Below are 24189 nucleotides of genomic sequence, written 5' to 3' on the forward strand. Positions count from 1 at the left end.
AAGACATAACAGTTTCTGTAGCTTTCCAAAAAGTGATCTTGAATTTTAAGTGTCTGTAGCTTTCCAACAGAGGTTAAGTCCCTGTGTAAATAGCTCACTGTTAATCATAAATGTGACATTTCTTACATAATTCAGTCAATCTAAAATAGGGAAAAAGTAGAAAAGTTGTTTACAAGCTAGAGTATTGCAATAACAAGACCATATTATGTTGACAGACTGAATTCTTGAAAATTCTATTCTAAGTACAAAAACAGTTTACGGAGAATATAAGATCTAAAAAGAGACAGTTATCAGTGAATGATAATTACTCTTTATCATCTGTTTGCTGAGAAAACAGGAGCAGTTAGAGCATTGCATCTCTTGTTGCACTTATTAACCTCAACTTTCAAGCCAAGCTCTTCACAACACAAGATATTGAAGCTAATCATGGGCTTGAAAACACTGCTAGATGGGACACTGTCAGGATAATAATCTTTTGACATTTAGTTATCTTTTTCCTTTTCCTTTTTATTACTAGTTTTAGCTCAAATATTTAAAAATATAGCCATTTTGTTCACTGTTATTTTTTTCCCTCCATTTAATTTTTTACTTTCTACTTTTCTTACTTACATAATAGATTAACATGGCTCAGTTCAGCTATCTTCCTTACTGTAGAAAGCTCTGCTTTTCCCAGGCCTTTGAGCCACGGCAAGTGTCTGCGTACCTGAAAGAACCAGTGGGAGTGCCCTTTTCTTCCTGGCTGATCAGTTTAGGCAGCATCTGCTATTGCAGCATGACCTCTTTGCCTGTCCTGTAACATAGCCACAGGACTTAGATTAGTTATAATTTTACAATGAGGGAGGCAAAATACTGGAACAGATTTCCCAGGTGGTAGACGCCTCATGCCTGGAAACCTCTGAGGTCAGGTTGGACAGGACTCTGAGCAGCCTGATGTAGGTGAAGATGTCTGTGATAGTCCCAAATTAGTCTGTGACTAAAACTGATCTGAATTGCTCATGAATTGCAGCTGATTTGTCTTGCTGTCTGGGCATGTCCCACCTGTGCAATCAGCCACAGCCCTTCTCAAGAGTGTGTCAAAGAAACCGGTTTGGGACAACTGGACATTTAAGAACTACTACAGAATATAAATGTTTAAATCATGAATATAAATGTTTGAAGAACAGGAGCATATATGGCCTAGTGGCATTTGTCTCATAAGAGCAAATCACCCACCCAAGGAGTTCTGCTTAGATGCTTGCAGTAGTCATCTTAGTTTTGCATATACTGTGAGTGTCTTTCTAAAATCTCTGTTCACCCCTTTCCCAAACAGCACTACCACAGAGAGAATTTGAAAATTATGTAATAAAAATTTCAATAAAATACAAAAAAACATTGAAGTAATGTGGTTCTGATACATGTGTTTCTCTGAAATGGTAAACCGTGACTCAAAAATTTGGGTTTCAAGTCCATTTTTACCCATTACACTTTGGTAAAAGTATAACTTCTTTAAACTTCAATAGTACTGGGTTTATTTTCCTTCTCCACACATACTCCAGACATTCTTTTCTCTGGCATAAAACTCTTTTGGTTTGTATAGTAACTCTGAATTGCCTGAGGTGGTGTGAGGGCAGTCTTTGTCTCCATTCCCTACAGGCACTGACTGGCTATGACCAGCTTTCTTTTTCAGATAGTCATAGTGATTCCTTTTGTTGATTGTCTACTCTACACTATTTTCCTGGCTTGTCTTAGCTGTTAATATAGAAGCAGGTAAATCACCACAATTTGCAATTCAGTTCAATTAACATTTTCATTGTTTGATTTAAGACACAGGCCTCAATTTCTGCTGTTTTGCTGTCAAAAGAGCCCTTCACCAGTCCTTGCAAAAGAAAAAGAGTGTTCAGACAGGAGCAAGAGCCACAGTTATGTAAAAGTCATTATTCCCAGTGGTGTATTTCTTGGTAAGCACTCGGAAATAGTTGGCTAGTGGTTGGTGCCAGAGGTCTGGCAAAAGTAGCGAGCTTTTTAGTTAATTGTACCAAAAGCAGTATTTTTAAACTGTATCATTGGTACAATAAACCAAGCAGATACCAAATGCTTCTTCTGAATTAGGAGAAGCATTACTTCTTGGTTATTTCTGTTCCTCTACTTATTCCTTTAAAAAATACAGAGCAAATCAGCTGCCTACACTACCTCAGTCCCACCAAAGCAATCCGCATTAGCTGAAATAATTTTGCAAAGGTGTGAAAGCAGGGGAGTTGCTTAAAAATCTCACAGCTTTATTGTGTTTCTGATTTGCAAACCTCTAACTTTCAACCTTTAAACTTCTCTCTTTTTCCTTGCTCATTACATAATATAAGAGGTGCATCAGAAGGTTTATTAGAGTTTATTAGGTTATTAGAGTAAGTTGCAGGCAGTAAGTAAATCAATAAGTTAAGTCCTCTGACTACTGGACCGATAACTCAGGGAATAATTTACCTATACATTTGTAAAGTTCATCAGGATATAGTAAATACAGTGTGTTTTTTCCTGCCAGTCTTTTACTCCAATTTAACACCCTGTTCAGCCATTAAAAATAAAAGAAAAATGCAAAAGGCACAATGAATCAAAAGAGATGTTGGGCTTATATAATATTTTTTAGATCTAATACTTCTCTTAGAATGCTTCAGTTAATATATTCCTGTAAAAATCATAACTATTCAGCACTCTTTACTGCATTTACTCTCACAATGAAAAGTTTCAAATTGTATAATGATCTTTTTCACCCTAGTTATTTGCTTGAGAAGGAAATCTCTAACTGTCCTTGTTAATTTAGATAAATATGGGGTTTGGGTTTGTTTTTTTCTTTTATAGGCACAGCACCAGACCTTCATATTGCTCATGAAAGTTTAATTCTTGATCCATTATTATTTTTACTCTGTGTTAATAATGTATTAGATGTGCTTATTGCCTATCTGTGGATGTATAGATGGGTACACTTTGGTTAGACCAGTCAGAAGTGTTGCTGAGATCACCCTCACTCCAAAAGGATTCTAATGCTTATTGGTTTCGTGTTTTAAGAAAAATGAGTCAGTGCATGAAGGAATTTTATTCAAGATGTACTTATTAGATATGTTGCCTCAGTGAAGGTTATAGTTTCAGTATTGATCAAACCACTCTCCCCTGGTGTACAGATGATTAATTCCCTATTAACTCCTAAGAGAAGACTAACCTAAAGTGTACATTTTAACAAGTGGTACTGCTTCCTCCAAAGTGCACACAACCCCCCTCTTATTAAAAGTAACTCCCCAAATGCCTTTTGTGTGCATGTTACCTGCTTACCTTGATGTATTATTTCTATTCACATAATACTTTTTTCTTGATTTTTGCAAATAATTCTGCTTTATTCTTGCTGTAAGTTATGCCAGACATGTGCTTTTTGCATTTTATATATCACTTCTTATAGTAGTATGTTTAGAGCTGGTTTTAAAGGCCAAATGAAATTTTTTAGAATTGTGATTTTGAAAATTTTGCTGATGTTAGAAGTTTCTGCCTTTCTGACAGCTATTAGTTAGTCACCAGTGGCAACAACATTTATCACAAGTTCCTGCACTGACCAAGTCTAACCTGTGAACCTGTGTTTGTGGACTCTTAAACCAAAGTATCTTGACTAATGGCTATTCTGAGACTCTCTCAGTTGCATCTGTTGGAGAGTTTTATTATGTATATGAGGCCTAGAGGATAACATGTTCTTTAGCCAAGTGATTTCATCTTTCATGTAACATTTGAAAGACCAGTAGTGGCCTGAGTACCATCACCAGAAAACTGTCATGCAGATCTCTATCAGAAGATGGAAAAAGGCTTAATTCTACGTGGTCACTGATTTTGTCTTGCTGAGGGAGTGACAGAGTGGAAAAGCCAGGATTTCAGGCTTTTTGCACATGCTTTATGTATGTATAGGAAAGTTCAGAATGGTTGAGTCTTCATCCTTCTGCAGCATAAGAAAAACAAACCCCGAAGTACCATCCACCATGAAGACTAGTACTTTCAGCTGCAGGCACATTTCCCAATTGCTCACCAGTTTGTCACACATCACCAGCTGCTTGTAAAACTGTTTCTGCAAGACGTGTGTTTAGAAGAAAATTTGATCACATGAATGAAGCTCTAACACAATATCCAACTTGATTAATGCTATGATTAAAATACTGCCAGTCTGTCTAAGATTTAGTTTTTAATTGCTTCTCTAAAAGGTGTCTAAACTTCATATAATATCTGTGATATTTGGCATGATCCAGTCTTCACAAATTATTTTTATCTGTGAACCTTACAGGCACACAGTTTTGTATTTTCTTGCAGAATGTGAATGAAGCTGTGAGTTAGTGTGAGCCTATTACTCATCACTACAACATCTCATGAGATGCCAACACATCAAACATTAGGCTAATTACTAAGTCAAGGCTCTTTCTGTGGACATTTCTGTAAGGGTTCCAGCTAGTCTCCCAAACTAGGATTATTTGAGGGCGTCAAAAGATTGGTGCATCCTGCAGCAAGAATTAAATAAGCTCAAACTGAGATAGATTTACAGTGACATTACAGACAAGTAGGGAAGAGAAGCCTTTTCCTTTACACATTTTGTTTTAAATTTTTCAGTATCCCCCTTTTTATAACAAACTGCTTACCATATGTTACTGTTTTAAAATTTTGGAGCTGAGTAGTGTGGGAAGTTTTAGGTAAAACGGAATTTTAGTTCTTGAGTTAGTAAAGATCCTAACTTGTGTGGAGAATAATTGTAGTTGTAAAGTAAAATTAAGAAGGTCCTACCTCTAATGACAAATGTTTTGAACCGTGCCAGTTTCCTTTATTCAGAACTCTTTTAACACAAGAAGTTTAGAACTAGTTTCATAATCCATGACAAATACATTTGGGAATAAAATGATAATGTTAACTGGTTTAGAGCATCATCTGTGTCCTGAATACTGTTTTCTGCTTTTATCCAAATATTTTGTACAAATAAAAAGAATTAATATTTTTAAAAAACATTTCAAATTAACTTAAGACATTCAGATTATCTTAATTTGACAACATTATTGTGGTTTTTGGTGTTCTGAACATAATCTTTAAAAGCAGGCTTCTAGAGAAAAAATTTGAAATGATGAATCTCAGATAAACTTCAGGAAATATTCCATGATGTTTGTTTAAAACATTTTAAATTGACAGTCATATTTAACATATTGTGAACATAAAAGATGGAAAATTAATATTAAAGGACAATATAAGTTGAAAAAGAGGATACATTAAATTGTTTACAATATATTTTTATATACCTTTCACTATTCATTAATCTGTTCGTCATTTTAATGTTTGAAAAACCCAAAATATCTTTGAAGTCTGCTTATGCATGGCTTAAACTCATCTTTACTATATATAAACATATATATATACACAAATAAAATTTCCATAGTTAGAAAGACTATTCATGGCAGTAATACTTTCCCTGCCTTACCTGTAAAACAGCTCAAAGAATCATGTTCTTTGAACAGAACTCATCTGTAGGTCCATCTTGCTCCCTGTCTAGCACTTGCAACAGAAGAAGGCCTCAAGCCTGGTCACTAGCTGTGGTTTGTTGCCCTAACATCCACAATTACCAGGTGAAGGACAATAGAGGGTACATCCCCACCTGCCCCCTTTAGTATCTACTTTTGGATATGGTTGTCCATTGTTTTGTTTAATCTCTTGAACATGTTTTTTCCTCCAACTCTCTCTTTGGCAGGAAGTTACACAATCACTATCCTTTGCATAAAAAAGAACTTTCTTGTTTTAGTCCAAGTTGATATGAGTTTCAGCAGGTAACCCTCGGTCTAGGTAGTTAGTCTGTCTCTCTGCCAGGACACCAGCACCAAGTCCTTATTAATTTTATTTGCTCTTCTCTTGCTTTTTCTGACTCTGCTATATCCTGTAGATATGAAGAGTGCTGCATGCAGTTGATAGTGACAGTATTACATTTCATGTTCATCCTCAGTTATATTCTTGATGATGGCCAGCATTTTATTGTTGGTTTTGCTTAGTGGCATCTGTGGGACTTTGAGCTGATGCTTATAGAGAATTGTCCATGATGGTTCTGAAATCTGTCTTCTGAGTGCTACATCTCTGATAAAAGGTTTTCATGTATCCAGTATGGAGCAGAGGGCTTAAAGAAGTTAAAATATAGAACTCTTTCATAAGGAAAATCTACTGAATGCAAGGCAGATTTAAACAGTATGTTTGAAAGGGTGTTTAGAAAGAAAGTAAAGCTGCACCTTCTGTAAGTAACAGCTCCATCTAAGAAAGGGTACTATTTAGATAATATATCAGAGCATCTATACATATAAGGCTTTTCTCTGAGGAGCCTGCAAAAAATTATTTGACATTTTATCCTATCAAATTTTCAACACACTAATACAGAAGCCTTCTATTTGCCTTTTGTGCAGGATGAATGGCTCTTGCTGTAGCCGCATTACATCATAGTACAGCATTTGGTCAATGATCTGTGTTCAGAAACTGCAGGATCAGTTCGATGCAAATATCACAGAACAATTGCTTAACCTATCTTCCCCTTGTTCAGAACTCTTCAGTGTTAAGTACAAAATGAGCCAGGGTTATGATTTCTGCCAAATCAATAAAACCAAAGGATTTGTGACCAAAGTATTAATTGTCTTAACAAGAGCATGTATGCCTCTCAAACTAATGAATCATCAAGTATTATTGGCTTCTTTTCCTTTAAACCTTTTGAATAATGCAGATTTTTAAATAGAAGGGTAAATGTTATGTGTGTTAACAGTTTTACAAATTAGCTGTGATTTTGTACTTGGACTATGGCACTCATTACTGGACTCCTCCTGCCATTTCCATCTGTCTATGTCAAGATCAACTGATTCTGCACTTTTGTTGAGTTGTTGTTTGGGGTTTTTTATATCTTCAGTCTGTACAATCTGAGAGGTTAATTCAGAATTACTAATCACATCCACCAAATAGATAAACAGATCTTTCCTAATACTGATTCCAGACACTTGACCAGTGATGAGTTTATTCAGATGTAGTGTAAAACCTATGAGCTGGATTAAACTTTTGTGTACCTGGGATCCCTGAAAAAGAACCTATGTTATGAGGAAGCTGATTCTCAAAAAAATTCATGGCCTTCATTCTCAGAAAACTGTATTCACATTCACAAAAGTTGTGTAAGAGGATTGGCAGCAATCCTTCTGCTTACTGGTGAGCTGTAGAAGACTTCACTGAGGGATTTTGCACGAGGAAGTATCATCCCTCAATTTATAGGCTAAGTTTAAACAGTAACAGTAATCCCAAGCAAAATTCCAAATTCAATTAACACTATATGTACTCTGAAACACTAATGATGTCTAGTTCATATTTTATCAACTGTTGAAATTCAAAGCTTATAAAGGTCTCATCCTGCCATAAACTGTTCATGCTTAATTTGTTTCATTGTCTACCAGACACATTTGCTCCCAGGTAGATGATATATAATCAAGTAGATCCCTTACCAGATCTCACAGTAAAATGTCATCTCACAGTAAAATGTCATCTAAGAACTCACAGTGGTACAATCCAGAGATGGCAAAGATCGTTCATTATTCGTCTGGCTCTGCAGGACAACAGACAGCGTGAGAAACAATCTAAGCAGGCACTAGCAATGTACATAGAAAAGTTTCTCTAAAAGTGCAGGCTAGCTTCCTATTATTTATTGAAGAATACTGCAGAGAGCAAGCCTGCAAAATTGCAAGGTATTTGCAGAACTAAGAAATTTATAAAGAACTTTGCTGAAATACTGTTGCTAGAGTAAGGAAAGACATAACCTCCTAATCATAAATTAACCATGAAGGTCGTGGTCAACACACAGATGACAGAATGCGACTGAAGGACCACTTCATTCAACTCAGCCTCAGGCACTGGAGAAAAATTGTACTTAAGTGTAGTGATATGTCAGAAGGCAATAAAGAACCAGAAATACCATCAACTTCAGGATGACAGTCACAGAAACCTGAACTCTAACAGCATTGATCTTATGTGTAAAGGCAAGCAGAAAATGATTGCAGTTGACAGAAACTGTGGATTTGAAAGACAAATCTTAATCTTAAATCACAAATAATGAAGCTAATAGTGTCTGTGAGAATGTACTGTACATACATATCTCATCACTGAGTACATAACACCAGTATGAAAGTTAAAAAATAAACCAAAAATAATCTGACAGCAGAGTTTAATAAAAGATTTGATGTGAGTTATATGCTTTCAAAAAGAAAAATGAAATATTTAAAAGAGAATAGCTTGAACAGTTGAATGGCATCCAGATTATTGTACATCTGAAAGTGCCATTGCTAGTACCACTAAAACAATCTTCTAAAAGGGTTAAAAAGCATCTTTTTTTTCAAAAACATTGCACTGCTTGTGTATTAATCTCAGAACAACCACCAAAGGAGGGAAAAAAAGCTATCCCCTACTGTGGCAGTGAGCCTAAATTTTCACACCCCGATAACCATTATATTTACAGCAGGACAGTATGTTCTGATGTGTCTAAGCAAAGACCTTTTCAATTCCTCCATGCAATAACCAGAGTATTTATCTCCCAGTCAGTTTTTCTTATATTTCCTGCAGTGAGACATATGCAATCTTTGATTTGACAACACAAATAAAATGAGCATTTAGGAAAATTTAGAAGCCAGTAAACACAGATCAGATTTTTTTTTTAATGAGTGCATCAAACTATAACATCATAATTTTCAGAGACTGATGATTAATTGGACTTTAGGGTCTACCTCTTTCCTCTCTACATTTTAATGAATGTAGATAGATAAAAATAATGTTTTAATTCTATGCAGTTCATGCAGTCACAATTTCACCATCAGAATTTTATGCCTCAAAAAAAGTAGAGATTCTGTACATGTGGAGAAAAGTGAAAAGTATGAGCTTTAACTGCTGCATATTTTGTCTTAGTTATATATGCAAAAATATGCCTTTTCAGTGGGTTTTTTGCTTGTGGTCTCTGCAATATTTAAAAACTTTTCTTTAGTAGCTGAATTCTAATTTCCTATCTATTGATATTTTAAGTACATATAGTAGCAAAAATATATAAACCAAGATGGCAAAGAGCTGACTTTCACTACTAGAGATTTGACAGAATTGCTAAATGTACTGTTTCACAATTTAACAAAACAGGGGTAATTGTGGAGGGGTTTTTTATTTCATTGTTGTAAATAATTGAGTTAAAGAAAAAAATCTCTAAATATTGAATGAAAAGTGATAGTGGAAGAAAAATGCAAAGGAACTTTGGAAAATATATACTTGGCATCAAAAGTGGTGTCTTCTACAAGCCCAGCAGGATAAAAACCATGACTCCAACAATACACTTCATCAGGTATTTCTCATAACAAATTAAAATACTGCTTGGTATGAGCTGTGCAGAATGATTGCAGAGCCACTGTCAAGCCTTGTACTGAAAGCTAATCAACACAGTTCAGTCAGCAATCACTGAATGGAAGAAAAACTGGAAGTCCTGCAATTATGCAATTGTCTTATCTATTGAAAGAACTACTGTCCTACACAGAAACTGAAAATTGATAGTGCATTTGCAGTGGACAGACAACTGGTTCCTCACTTTACAAATGGTGCTTATCCATATTTCCATTTTCCCTGGTGTAGGTTTTTATTGCATTCACAGTGTCTTGTTGTGCAAGTCTAATTTCATGGAGAAAAAAAATCTTGGACATATCAATGAATTGTTTCTGAAAAGAGAGGGAAAAGAAAATATAAAATAATTTTCGGTCAACCCGGTGATGCTAAACAAGAAGTCATTGACCTTTGAAGCTTCATTCAAGTTGCCTTAGCTATCAATACTGAAAGAAATGTGAACATTAGAAAATTTATTCCTGTCCTTGTGTTAGCCTTAACAAAATCTGGTCCTTGTCTGGCAGTAAAGGAAACACTCAAATTCTGAGCATCTAAAAATTCTGCAAGCTGAGATATACATTATAGATGCTCTGACAGCTAGAAAGACAACTGAAAATAAAACGAGTTCGTTTCTCACAGCCATTTATTTCCAGAATAGACTCTCTAAACTGAGTTCTGTTTAACTCTGCTGTTTAAATATGGTCTGTTTGTGAAAGTCACTAGAGGGCTAATAATCACCTTGTATGCTTTAGTTGACCAGTTGACTACAAAACTATTGCCCATACCAAAGTAAATGTTTCGAAACTGTATCAGGATCTAGCAAAGACCCAGGAGAAATCCATGTGCTGATAGGTCTCTCCTGATTTTCAACTCACTTCAAACTTTGTAGGATTTTAATGAAATTAATTTTTCTGAAGTTCTGCCCTATCCACAATCTTTTACAAATCTAGACTTTAGTGGCTGGGGTGGCAAGAGTGTAGAAGAGTCCATTGACAATCAGTCCCAGTAGCCTCACTGATTCTGTACCTTAGCTTAGGCTCATTATGAAGTGACCATGCCAAACCCTAGCCAGAAATGGATGAACAAAACTAAATAGCTCACCTGATTCAATATTTAATGCAAAAAGACCCAAATAAACCCTCCTGCCCCCACACCTCCTCAAAATCTCACCATCCAATTCTTACCCTTCCCATCTTAATTGATCTCTTTTGTCACCTTAAATATTTGAGAACTCCTTCCAGAGTGAAAATATTTTTTGTCTGTTGATTCAGAAGGAATTTGATTTTGTCTGCTTTGATTTGAGTGAAAATAGTAGCTCTCTGATTTTTTTCTTCTCCATAGTCAGAACATGAAGATCTAAGGTATTCCAAAGCCATATAAGCATATTTTGAGTTCTTTCAACTTGTTCATGTCAGAACATCTGAAGAAACAAAACTGAATAGAATTTGACCATCTCTTTCAAAACAAGAAATTTTTTGAAGGATTTTGCAAGGAAATTATGTGAATGTCAGACTGAACTGCAAAGAGAATAATTGCTCAAGTAATTTGACTATTTGAGAAAAGAAATAATTTATCAGAAAGTGTGCAAAATGTATAAAATACTGATTTATTGCAAACATTAAAAGAAACCCTCAAAGTGTTATCCATAAAATGCACCTAGAAAATACTTCCCAGCTTCAGCATCATCTCAGTGTTCCCATTACCAAAACTGAAACTGATCTTCTTGCAAAGGTTTTTTTATTCCTTGCCTTAGTTCTTTCTCGATAGGACAGGACTTGGGTTTGCCAACAGAGGGCAATAGTCAAGCTAGGAAAGACTGCATCCATCATTTTTGCAACTTCTAATGAGTCAGAAGGACACATAGAATCCTCATCTGCTTTTATGGATATTGCTGTGTAATTGCAGTGTAATTATGGCACACAACAGCTTCAGAAAATTATCTTTGAAGAAAACAGCTGGTTCTCTTTAACAAACAGAGATGAAATCCTGTCAATTTAAAAAAAAAATCCAAAGGAAAAATACTAAAAATATATGCCAATAATAAACAGGCAACAACAACAACAACAAAAAAAGAAGTATCATAAAAAATTGAAATGGATAAATCAGAGAAACTGCTATGAAAAATATGACTAAAGTATAAAACATTGGAAAATTACAATGATGTGAATGTTCTTTTATTACATAGTTTTATATTACAAAGCAAACAGGCTCATTGAAAAGATTTCCATTTTCCTTCCACTCATGAGTAGTACATAAGATCCCAATCCTGACAGCCCTTCTGCATGCTTTCCTCTCAACAGAAGAAATCCCCTTGGTTTCAGTGGAATTTCACAGCCTGATAAGGCTAGCCCCAGCCCTGTGCTCCAGCTCCAGAGCCCAGAGCTTGCCAAGCCTTGCTCTGCCAAAGAATTACTGATGGCTTCTGTTGGGGGCTGAGGATAAGGGGGCAGTGCACTGGCACCAGGGGCCAGGCTTGGGTGGGTGGTTGAGAAGATATGCCCAGAACTGGGAATTGCCACAGCAGCCCTCAGGAAGAACACAGCAGCTGGGCAAAGGAGTGAGTTGTGGGGAGAGGAGTTGCAAAGAACAGGTTTTAGCAGCCAGCTGGGGAACGAGACAAAACCGCCTCCACCACAGGCCTGGATGTGCACCAGCTGACACTAGCAAAAGAAATGGATATGGATTTGGTGCACTTCTGTAATGTGGAAACCATAAAACAGAGCAAGGGAATGTTGCAAAACACTTTTTAGTAAGTACAGCAAGCTTTTTACAAGATTTTTGTAATCTATATTGATATGTAAATACAGTTATTATTATGTAATTAAACGTAACTACAAATTAGTCCAAAATAACAGTTAAACAATACATGCCGAAAAATATGTTGTGTGGCAATGCTCCGTAAGCCCTAGTGCTATGGAGCTTTCAGTACTGAGCTTCTTTATTTCTTGATGTTAAAGTGGGTGAACCGAGGGACTGGGATTATCTCCCACGGATTAATTTGCATATGTGTTGTATGGCTCTTCTGTAGGCAGCAGGCAGACAGAGAAGAGGAAAAAATATACATCAATATTAGTAGTAGTATTTGTGTGCCATGAAGAAATTCACAATTAGGGAAGTAGGTCGCACTACCAGACTCAAAATAGTAATTGAGAGGGGAGAATTAACTCATGCTTGTAAGCATGTGGCCCAGGTTATGCAGAAGAACCTTATCTGGCGTACAGTATGTGAAACATTAAAAAGAATTACATTTTATTTATCAAAATCTTATTTTATCAATTCTTAATTTGCAGACATTTATAAATGCTATGAACACTTGAAATACACAAGTCTCTAACCTATGTCAGTATTCCATTATGGAAGCATCACTAATAAGGTCCCAGTTAAAGATGTACTTTGTACTTACAATAGGGTTATTAAGGTGTAATGATATATTTCCAGTCAATTTAACAGCATAACTAATAATGAATTAAAAGAGTATATGTTATATGAAAAAAATTAGTTCAGGAAGAATTGTTTAATTTTCTCAATGGTGCATATCTTTCTAGCTCCTTACATCCTTATTTGTTTAAATTTGGTAGAAACAGTGATCAGGCTGGAAAAAAACCTCCAGTCAGAGACAAGAGTTCACTGTTGCGTATGTGTATTGTTCTCTATATCTGATGCAGTGCAAGACTTGCCCAAATATTTGTAAAGGCTGGTCTCTAACAGTTGATCTACTTTGTGGGAAACCTTACTGCTCCATGGAATGGAAGCTTTGAACAAGGGAGTGTTCAAATTGGAATGGAGCGTTGGAAGTATAGACAGCTAGAAGTACAGAAGCACTGAGCAGAGGCTTATTCAGAAAAATGCAAATTTAACAGTAGTCTAATCAGTAAACTGAAAAGTACCTTCTGCATTGTTATCTGTGACACAGGCTGGGGAACAAATAACTTTAAGCAGTACCTCAGAGAAGCCTGTGGTTGATGTTGCTTTTTATCCCCTCTGATCATAAAAGGTTAGGAAAACAGTCATCATTATGGATATTTCTTGCCAAGTGGACAAAAAAGACAAATGGGAAAGATGGCTTTATGAAAAGGCTGTTGGAATGTGTTGCTGCAATTGGAGGAAATACTGGCAAAGAGTATAACTGAACAAAATATTGAACACATATGAACCTGTGTTTTAAAATGCTCAAACCACAGTTCCATTTTATGGAACTAAATAAACTACAAGCCATACCAGCAACCAATTGTGTGTAGACAATCAAACAAGTTTTTTCCATGAATTCTGCTGTTTACTTAAAGGAATTGTTAAATATTAAAATTAAATGTGGATATTAATTTCTAGAGAAAGGCAGCACTGTTTTTGAATAAAAGTGTTTAATTAATAATAGCAGAATTTTACCATGCAGATATTTACATTTTTCTTTACTGTGATTATGAAAAATGAATTTTTTACATGGTAACAACAATTGGCAGATAGTTTTATTATTTTCAGAGAAGGAGACATTGCTCTGGGAGTTAATAATTCAAGGATGGGCATGAAGTCAGATGCTGGGAGGAAGAACAAGGAATTTGTGGGTACACCAAGGACAAAGAGTTTTTTTATCCACAGGGATTGCATAGGCTGTGGTTAAGTGAATTATATCATCATAACGTTGTAGTGCTGACATAGAAAGTAATTGGTTCACATAAACTTCAGTGCAGTTTGTTCCTTGGCTGGATTTCTAGAAAAAGCTCAAAATTGGAAACATTGAGAGTGAAAGCAGCTGGGCAAGCCAGATTATATTCCATAGGCAGCACCTCTGAGTGCAAAGGGACTTCAAAGAAAAGAAGAAAGAATTTTCAGATGACAACTTTTTGCTTTGAAGATTTGGTTGTGCTACTTCTTTAAAGATGAATATGACTAGAAAGGTGTACCTGGCTGGGTAATAATGATTAGTCATACTGATGACACAGCAGTATCTATATTTACATCCAACCACAGGAATAGGAAGTATCCTTAGAAGTTATACGTAAATTGATAGATGCTTAAAATTTCTGAATAGGACTTAAATAAAATAAAAACTAGGTGAGCCCTGTGAATCCCAAATCTATTAATGAATCCAGGGTAGGAACCTCTAAATTTTAAGTGTTTTCATGCAGATACCCAGGTTACTGCATGTCTTTAAAACTGACTTCTGTTTTAGGGACATATTTTCTGTCTCTTGGGTGAGTATGTGGGAAAAGCACCATGTGTTTTTTGGATGTGGCAACTTTCCTAATGACCAATGTGTTTTAATTCCTAGTTTTTATCCTCTTGTTTTGCTACAAACAAGTTTTGACTTGGTTGCTTTTTGTATGGGAGCATAAGATTTTATGGCCATTTTTGTGAAATGCTGTTCATCTCTGTGTTTCCAATTATGAGACTAAATCTAATAGAAATATACCTGTTGGAAGAACACAACTTGCATGGGCAGAGTTTTGGATGGCTTGATACCTCAAGGCCATGTCTTAGATTTCTTTCATCATGTGGGAAGGTGGAGTTGAGTAGATAACAATTCAGTCTCTCAAGTGATGATGACAATGTCAAGATTTTCAGTCTTCTTTTTGGTAGCTTGTTGGTTTTTAAAAGCTTCTTGTTTTATTTCTGCTTATTTGTAGTGAGCTGTCAGTTTTTAAAAATATTTTTTTCATTCTTGTTTATTTTGAGGTCAGATAGAAAAAGGACTGTGTGCACAGCAACTGAGAAAAAGAAGCAAAATGTGTACTTTTCTGAAGTTCAGACATATATGAGTAGTTGAAATAAATTTCGTAAAGGTCAGACTATTGAGAGTTTCACACCCGCAAAAGTACCTTAATCTATGGCTTCAAAATAGATATACTTAAGGTAAGACAAATATGTAATTATAGAAGTCTTGTATTTCAGTAATACTGGTTTGGGTGAGGTTATTCCATAGATATTAATGACTATATTGCTTACTTTTATCCTCTGAAAAAGTTTACAGAATTTAATTCCCTCAAGCTTTGTAAGTCACCTTAAGCCTCATTGCAAATTTATATTATATTTAGATGACATTAGAAGAAGAATGCTATCCCATGTTCCTTCCATTTACTTGTCCTGACAAGACTCCTTACTATGAGATATCTTCCAACAATGTTTTTCTCGGCACTTCTGAGTCTGGATATCCCAACAGCAGAATCTTTCAAGCTAAAAAAAAATTAAATGAATGGTAGAATATGTCATTCTTTTTATACTACTTCTGCTGCTGGAGATTACCTCTTAGCTGCTGTGGGAGACAGAGTTGTTTTCATTTTCTACTAAAACCCTCATCCAGATCTACCTAATTCTCAAAAGTAGGTAAAAAGCAGCTCCACAAATGCAGCTTATATTCTCACAGAAAGTCACAAACTCAACCAATAGTTTATTTTGATTGTCTTTCTTATTTTTGAAGTCAAGATGGAATGACTTCATTTCCCAGCAAAAAGTTTTGTGTTCCTAAGGATTTCAAACCAGGGCTATGGGGTGTCCTGCAAAGAACCCCACAGCTACATGCAAGCATGATCTACAGTCACCTAAAATTATCATTGTCCCAATCCAAAAGCTGCAAGCCATTTAAAAACCTACAAGCTAGTGAATCTGCTATTTTGAAAGATTTGTGTTTAAATTGTCCTTTGTTGTGAAAGGGAACATGTTACATATGTCAGTGTTTCCAGTGTATTTCCTGCCACCAAGACCCCCATCTTCCATCTAGTCATTTGTAAGTACCCAAAGTTGGCCACGAGCCTGTTTCTGAGAGAGTTTCTTCGCCAACATATGGCTGTGCTCAGAATGATTGCTCTGGCCTTCAGTCTGCTCATTTAAACCTAATGAGGTCCACAGAGGTGACTGTATGACTCACACAATGAAGTCATTTTTCCAATTAACATTCTGACAAATGTCTTGTAAGTAGAGCTGCTTCAATAGGTTTCCACAGGTGGAGGAGAGATCAGGTATCACAAAATACTCAGTTACTTTCTTCTGATCTGAGGAATTCCATTCACTCTAGAGTGTGACTCTTCACACAACAGATGGATATTTCATGTCTGTGGAGTGTGACCCGTTCCTAAATCAAACTCTCTATCTGCAAGCCAAAGTGCTCATGCAAGGCACAAAATTAACCTTAGTCTTGAGTAGGCACTCATAATGTTCACACTAAAAAGCCTTCATTTTATTAGGAAGTCTTTTATTCATTATTGTGGGATATAATGTTTGGAAATGTAAGCAGCTGACACCTAATGGAAGACTTTTAAGTAACCAATTGAAAAGCCATTCTTCCTGTCTGCCGATGCCCTTTCATTTTAGTATTTGTGAGTGTTTACTCAAACAGCTTTTGTTGCATGAATATGAGAGGAAGAAGGGAATCAGAAATCATCTAAAGAGTACTATTTTTTTTTATTTTTACTGGCTAAGCATTATTTGTTATTTCCACTTAAAAAAAAAAAAGAATCTGTTTAGAGAGCAGAAGCAAACCCACATGATTTAGCTAGCAGCTATGCTCTACAAATTGTGAATTGCCAAAGTAAACTGTCAACAAATCTCCTTATGTACTGAAATTTGGTACATATACTGTTCACATATACAATGAAAACAAGGAATAAATTCATAGGAACTCAAATTCTTTACCAGACAAATTGGAACAGAAAAAAGTAATATAGTGTTTTAGATAGCGTATGCATCAGCTATCACTAATTGGAAGTTTTATACGTAGAAGAATAATATTTTGACCTTCTTTGATAAAAGATTGAAGTTGTAAACAGTTTATTTTTCCAAATTCAACTCAGTTGATATATACAATCAGCACTACTACCAAGTAAAACATATCAAGGGAAGAAAACAAGCAGGGAAACTGTCTCAGAAGCAATTTCCCTACCACAGTGTATTGATATAATTGAGTCAAGATTTGTAAAGTGTGATTATATCTACTACTGGACCAGCTTCTACAGCTGGGAAAAAAAAAAATTACAGGCTTTTAAATACTTATGAACTCCAGCAGATTTGAAGTAGGTGAAGAAAACTCCAAAGATAAAAGCTTTGTTGCTCTCAAAATATAAATATGGCTCAATATGAAGCCCTATAGAAATACTCAAATTAATTCTGAACTAGCCAGAATGAGGCAGTGTTGCCTAGACAGAGAACTGTACTAAGGGGCTACAGTGACCGAAGAAAGGATTTCTGCATGCTCTTGCATACTTACCAAGTCATTTCTAGGTAGCATGGATAAGGGATCCTGTAACCCAGTGAACAGTGAGCCATGGAGGCACTCAGGTGCTCGTGTTCTGTGGATTTTTTGGTTATACTGACTGTCTTTGGAAATAGAAGTCTTACCCATTGTGAGATCCTTTTCACCTCTCTTTGGGCATTCTACAGAATAAATATCTACAGGTAGGGCTGTTGTTTCAGGTTCCCATCATGGAAGTGGGATAGAGGAAACAGGAACCCAGTTCATCTCAAACACCTTTGACAACAAATTACTCCAACAGCAGATGACTTACCTATCAAAACAAGGGACAAGAGAAGTCGTCTCTGTTTAATGCAGTGATCTCTAGATTTATAGGTAAAGTGTTGTCATCAGTATGTTTTTCTTGTTTGATTTTGCTTTGGTGGAGCAGGAAACATTTTTCCTTTTACTTATCATTTGCAGTCAAATTATTTCCTATTGGTCTCAGTTAACATAGCTTGTTGTGTGCACTACTTCTTAAGAGTATGATACTGTAATATTCAGAAGTCCATTAGTGAATCCTTCAGAGTGACTTAAAATTAATCTGTTAGCATAATATCTCAATATGTTTTTCTTCTGGTACAAAGCAAAACCAACTTTTCCCTAAAAAAATCCCATGCATTTAAATAGCCAAGTAGTTTGATGGAAAAATCAGGTCGGAAAGGGTGGGATAGAAGAAAGGGAGCAAGATACCAGCCTTCTGTGATTCCCGAGGAGGCAATATATTTGATGATCTCATCACGAAGGTTACTAAATAAATGAAAGTAAATGGCTGGTTGATTCCCTTTAATTCAACATGTGGTGTAGACACTTCCTTCCTATTCCCTCACTACAGTACATTGGATCACATTAGGCTTGACAATAAGGATTGACTTAGTGGTTTTCAGTTCTGTATAGTGATTTTGATTCTTTTTCAAAATGATTTACTGATTGCTCTAATGTGCTTTCTAATTCCTCATTTTGTTGGTGGTGCTTTTGTTAACTCTTTTTTTTAAGCCATTACTAAAGCTTTATTGACATACATTAGATGTTAATTTCCAAATTTACCAATTTGTTATTACTATAATAACAAACTTATCGGTTTTGTTATCAGATCACTGGCCTTTTAGGTCTTTATTTTCCTTTTCATTTTTTCCCTTTTTTTTCGCTCTTTCAGTCTCTCTGTTGGGTGGAGTGGGGAATGAGCATAGTTATCAAGGACCATAACTGGCTACCAAAGTTACTATTGCATTAAGGCAGGTAGGAATTTTAGAGTGTGTTTGATGTGAAACAGGAATGTAGTACGAATGCAAATATTCCCCAGTGTAAAATAAAGCAAATGAAAGGAAATGAACATAAAGTACTGATTCAATGGTTCATGATCAATGCCAGTAAGGATGTTGGAATGGATGGTTTAGTATTTCTGAAGATGGTTACACAATATTAATCCACTATCTTGAGTTATTTAATATGTCCTTGATAGATGCTAAGGCATTGGTGAGGCTTTGCATACATCCTGGAATTAGTGTCATTTAAAGAATTATCAGTTTTTATTGCCTCTCTTACCAGTCAGTACAAGTTAACTTATTAGACTGTAAGAGACAGAGAATGATGGAGACTGCAAATTCTTTTTTTCTCAAATTTCTCATAGTCACCTTTTCATGTGACTTTCATCCTTATTGCTTAACAGCTATGATCTTTCTCTAGTTTATTAATGGTAGAACTTTTGCTTTTAAAAATTGGTTGACCCAAGTAAGTCTTACAAATGTCTTCAAATATTTTCATGTATCCAGTTTAATTAATATGTTACTTACAAGACTTTAACAGAAATCATTAGATATGGGCTCTTTCACCATTACATATTTTAATGGCAAAATCAATCAATTTCTGGTTTATATTATTAATATTGATTTACTTTCATTTTCCAAAAATACCCATCTGATAGCATAGTGCAGTGGTGCTGGTACTTCATCAGGTTTAAAGTCATCTTTTCAAGGCGATTTTGATCTTAGTCAGGACTGTTTCAACCAAAGTGGAGTGATAATCAATAGAGAGAGAAAATATTGCTGTGCTTTTGGGACAGAAGAATTGGAATTTCAATCTATTTTTTAAGTTGCTAAAGGAAGAAACTTCTTCCTAACTTGTTTTTTGCATGTGTTGTAAAAATGTGAGAGTAGCCAGACCCCTTAGGTTACTTGGTTTAATTTAAGCAGACTGTCTCTTTTTTCAATGCACGTTCACTTCTGGAGCACCCACCTTTTTAAGACACCTCTGCTATTCCTGCTTATGTAGTCTATAGACTTCCTGCTTCTGGAGCTGATGAAACTCTCTTTGAAGACAGATGTTATTCGTTTTGTGTAAAGACTCCAAAAAATGAGACTGAAAAATCATATAGGGCGTCAAACCTACTCCTGCAACATTCAGTGATGTGTAACAAGCTCATTCTGTTGACACTGGCAAGTGCTGACTTTAGCAACGTGATAGCTAGAGATGTGTGAAATGTTTACAATGAAGCCAAACACCTCTGAAGTTTCAAACTTTTAGAAAAGTCCTTCATATTAAAACTGAGGTAAGTCTTCTCTTGAATTCAAAAGGATTTTCACGTTGAATTAGACTCAAAACTTCATTCTAATTCAAAACTCATTCAGGCATTTGTTTTTCTATTTATAGGCTTTTGTAAAAAATGAGTACTTTCCTCAGAGAAAACTAGTACCGATCAAAAGCAAAGTGAATATTCCCACAAGTTTTCAATGATCCATCACAAAAATTTTCATGGATCTCATAATGTAAGATTATCTATTAACTCTATTATTATGCTAAAATAATAAGCACGTTCATTTAGATTTTTCCATTTATTCTAACTTCAAAACATTCTGGTGCAGTCATCCAGCCAACAGCCCACACAACATTTCTGGCCTCGAGGCTGACTCAATCCAGGCAGATTTATCTTTTGAAAAGCTGGTACCACTATTCTGAGACAGGAAAAAAAGCTTCTGACTGAAAGTGAGGGTTGCCAGACATGACTCAATCCCCAAACCCAGAATCCTGTGCTCTGCAATGTTTAAAATGCCATTTCACATTAATAAGTTATTTTAAAAATAAAAGAAAAAAGAAAAAAAAAAGAGAGAGAGAGAGAGAAGGAAACAGGCACCGTGCCTACATTCCTCCTGAGCCAATTTTGCACTTGCCCAATTGCAAGCATAAGTGGAACCTGCATTTGGATGCATTTTTGTGAACGGCTATGTTACAAAGCCAGTGAAGCTCAAGAAACAATAAAGTATTGGCTGTTTTACAGTCATATATGGTTATGGTGCACCTGCTGAGGTATGGCCAGTAAACTGAGTGTGATACGGAATGTGTGAATGTGATTTGCTTTGACCTTGGTATGTGAGAGTATCACCAAACATATATTTTCACTCAGACATGTAACTTACCATTGGACCAGAGCGAACATGCACTAGGACGTGTGATTTGTGTATTTGTAATAGAGGGAGGGGGCCTGTACTAGGCATGGGATCTTTGATGTAGTAAATATCCTCAATTACGGAGTCTGGAGGGAAAGGAGAAGGTGAGAAGGCCAGATTGTGACTGTCTAAGGAGGTAAAAGGAACAAAGACTGTTTCTTCCTTTGTACTCACCTAACAGTAACCTGTGAACCATTTCCATCTTAGCACTATTTTGACCTGTTTAAAGGTCATGCATAAGAGAGCAAAAAGGAGAAAGCTTTCTTTGTCAGCTCTTGTAAAAATGCACAAGGGACAGGGACCGTCTTGCCTGATCTAATCAAACTTCTGAGTTTCCAAGCACATTTCAGAAGGGTAATTAGAGCTGATAACACCAAATAAAAGTCTGTGTCTCTCCTTGCGTCAACGAGTCTTCTGTATTTGACTGACTGAATATTTGAGAAAAACGTACTTAGCTGGAACTTGTTTCAGAAAAAAGAATTAATTTTCATTTTCTCTCCTTTTCATCTATTGATAGTCATATCTCTTGCAACTTATCAAAAATTTTCAAAATAGGACTGGTTATAAAAACTGAATCATTGAGATTTTTACTCCAGCACACTGTAAAGATCTTATCAAAAAATTGGTAAAATGTATCACCTCCTTAGACATGAAAACATGTGATTTCAAGTGTACGAACTAAAAAGCCCAATGTAGAAAAGCCTATGACTCAGCTGTAAGACATTTCATTGCACGAGAGCCTCCACGTGTCATTTAAAATGTATAAGTGTCATCATAAACCTCCCACTCTCCTAAGAATAGAGCTATCACTGGACCCTGTTATCTCACAACCCCAAGGTACATTATGATAATGATACTGCTTAACATCAGTGTACAGAGAGAAAAAACACTGGAGATGCCGCAAGCATCTCAACTATAAAGAAAATCAAATTAAAATATTAATTTACTGATTAATATAACATTAGATGACCCATTTCTCCAGCTTGTTAAACAACAAAGACTTGCAAAACTAAATAAGGGCCTAAGAGATAAGTGTTTTAAGAATTCCCATAGAGATGTTTAGCTCCTTTTTAAACATCATTAAAGATGTGCTTTGCATATAACAGGCAGTTTTATTTTTTTGCTGCACTGACAACTCCTGCTTGTTTTTATTAATATATACTTTCAGAAAAGGTTACAAACTGAGTGGTTTGGTCACAGAGTTTGAACAATCAGCTCATACTGTAGAATAAAAAAACATAAGTACAAGGCAGACTTGGGAGGAAAGAGAATAAAATCATGCAGGTAAACCACAGGGCAGAGGGTTTAAACTTCGATATGTAAGTATGAGAAAAAATATTTAACCATTTGTACCCTCTGTGCCTGGAAAATGCAAAGGAGAAAAGTTTCTTTGCTGATTTTTCCATATAAAATGCCTGCTGTTTGGAAAAATGGAAAATTTCAATGCATGATTTTTGTACAGGAAATGGCAACCTAAATTAAAGTAACTTACTTCAAAACTAAAAATGCCATGGTTAAATTCTACAGCAAGTTTTATCCCTGTTATTGCATGGTAATGTCTCATGACATCAGGATATTGCTCGAATTTTTGTGCTGTATTTTATGGAAGAATGTCAGTAGAAATATTTAGCAAGGTTTTTAAAAACTATCTTTCTCAATAAGCCAAACCCTCATAATATTAGAATTGTCATTGCACTCCTATGAGACAATACATGACTTGATAGGGGAAGAAACTCTGAATCTTCTGTTTCCATGGATAAACGCTTTTGTTTTTTCCTTAGTGATCCCGAAGATATCAGCCTGTAAGCATGGATATTCACCTTGTATGTCACATATGATGTGTATTTTAAAATGAGCTCAAAGGGAAGAGAGAACTAAAAAAACCAACTACTTCTGTAAAAGGTACTTAATATTCTCCTTACAAAATTTTGCCTTTCTGACCTTGGCCCCATCATGCATGTGATTACATAGGTTGGAAATAAGGCAGTTTGGGCTTCCTAAAATAAAGGGGGGGTGTGTGCATGAGTCTGTTCCCTGAATGTGCAGTGTTCCAAGTTCTTATCTCTCTCCTTTTTGTTCTTATCCCCAGTCACTGCCTCCAGGGTACCAGCTTTCCTTATCCCTGCTCCCATGGCAACAAGTCTCTGTTCCAGCAGTAGTGGCTCTGTCTCTTCATCTCCTCCCTCTGCAGCTACGTTCTGCAACTTAGAAGTAGCTTGATTTTCTCTCACTACTTTCTTTCCTTTATTTATCAGGCCATGTGGGCTTGTTCCAAAACCTCTATTGTTAATATACTGATTCTGAATGTGACACTACTTTAACCAAAGTGAATCCAGGCCTGTTTTCTTCCTTGTCCCAACCTACTCTGAACTGTTCTCTTCTATGCTTGGCTGTCTGAAAGAGGCAAGAATTATCATTATTTTAAGCACTGTCCTCCCACTTTTCCACGGCAGGATCAGCACAAATTGAATTGAAACAGCAAGCATTTTAAAATGTAAATTAGATTAAGAAAGGTTAGAGTTGTATGTGCTTTAAAAACAATCCAACTGCCGCCACTATTTTTGTAGGTAGTTTGTGCACAGAAAAGAAGATGTGAATTTTTAAAACAATCTGCTAGCATCAAATGAGAAAAAGATTTTAGAGTAGCCATTCCCTTTCATTTTTGGTTGACTCTTTAATATGCTACAAATCATTTTATAATACAAAATATTGATATTGGACCATGATTCAATCAAACAATCCAGTAGCAGCTAACAGTTCCAGAATAACTATACAGCCTTTTGAAATGCTGAAAGTACATGGGCCTAATTAAAAAAAAAAAAAAAAAAGAGGCAGAGAGGATAACAGTTTAGCAGTAGGAAAGGGGTAAAGATCCAGTGTGGGAGTTATAAATCTCAGGGATGTTGTAACATAATCAGTTTATAGATAACAGTAAATTTTTCATTTGCTGATGTGTGATTATTTGGAATAAAACAATGTTGCTGCTAAAGAATATATCAGTGTGCATTACAATGACTAGCAACTTCTACAGTTTTCTCTTACAAAGTGATTTTTGTTTACTGTAGTTCACTTGATTCCTTTTTAAGAGCTAACGGGTTTGGAGCCTGAAATCTTCCTTAATCTTAATGGGAA

General features: G+C 35.7%; 1 long non-coding RNA gene across 3 annotated transcripts in view; it reads left to right on the forward strand.

Annotated features, from left to right (window-relative positions):
• LOC108445453 overlaps positions 1–24189 on the forward strand; it is a 370042-nt gene that overhangs the window by 216559 nt on the left and 129294 nt on the right. For all 3 annotated transcript variants that reach the window (XR_001860308.1, XR_001860310.1, XR_001860309.1), the window contains 3 exons: positions 15067–15243; positions 17797–17950; positions 22839–22959. This is a non-coding gene — a long non-coding RNA (uncharacterized LOC108445453). The remainder of the gene's footprint in view (positions 1–15066; positions 15244–17796; positions 17951–22838; positions 22960–24189) is intronic.

Source organism: Corvus brachyrhynchos, unplaced genomic scaffold, assembly GCF_000691975.1.
Source record: "Corvus brachyrhynchos isolate BGI_N302 unplaced genomic scaffold, ASM69197v1 scaffold142, whole genome shotgun sequence".
NCBI classification, from domain to species: domain Eukaryota; kingdom Metazoa; phylum Chordata; class Aves; order Passeriformes; family Corvidae; genus Corvus; species Corvus brachyrhynchos.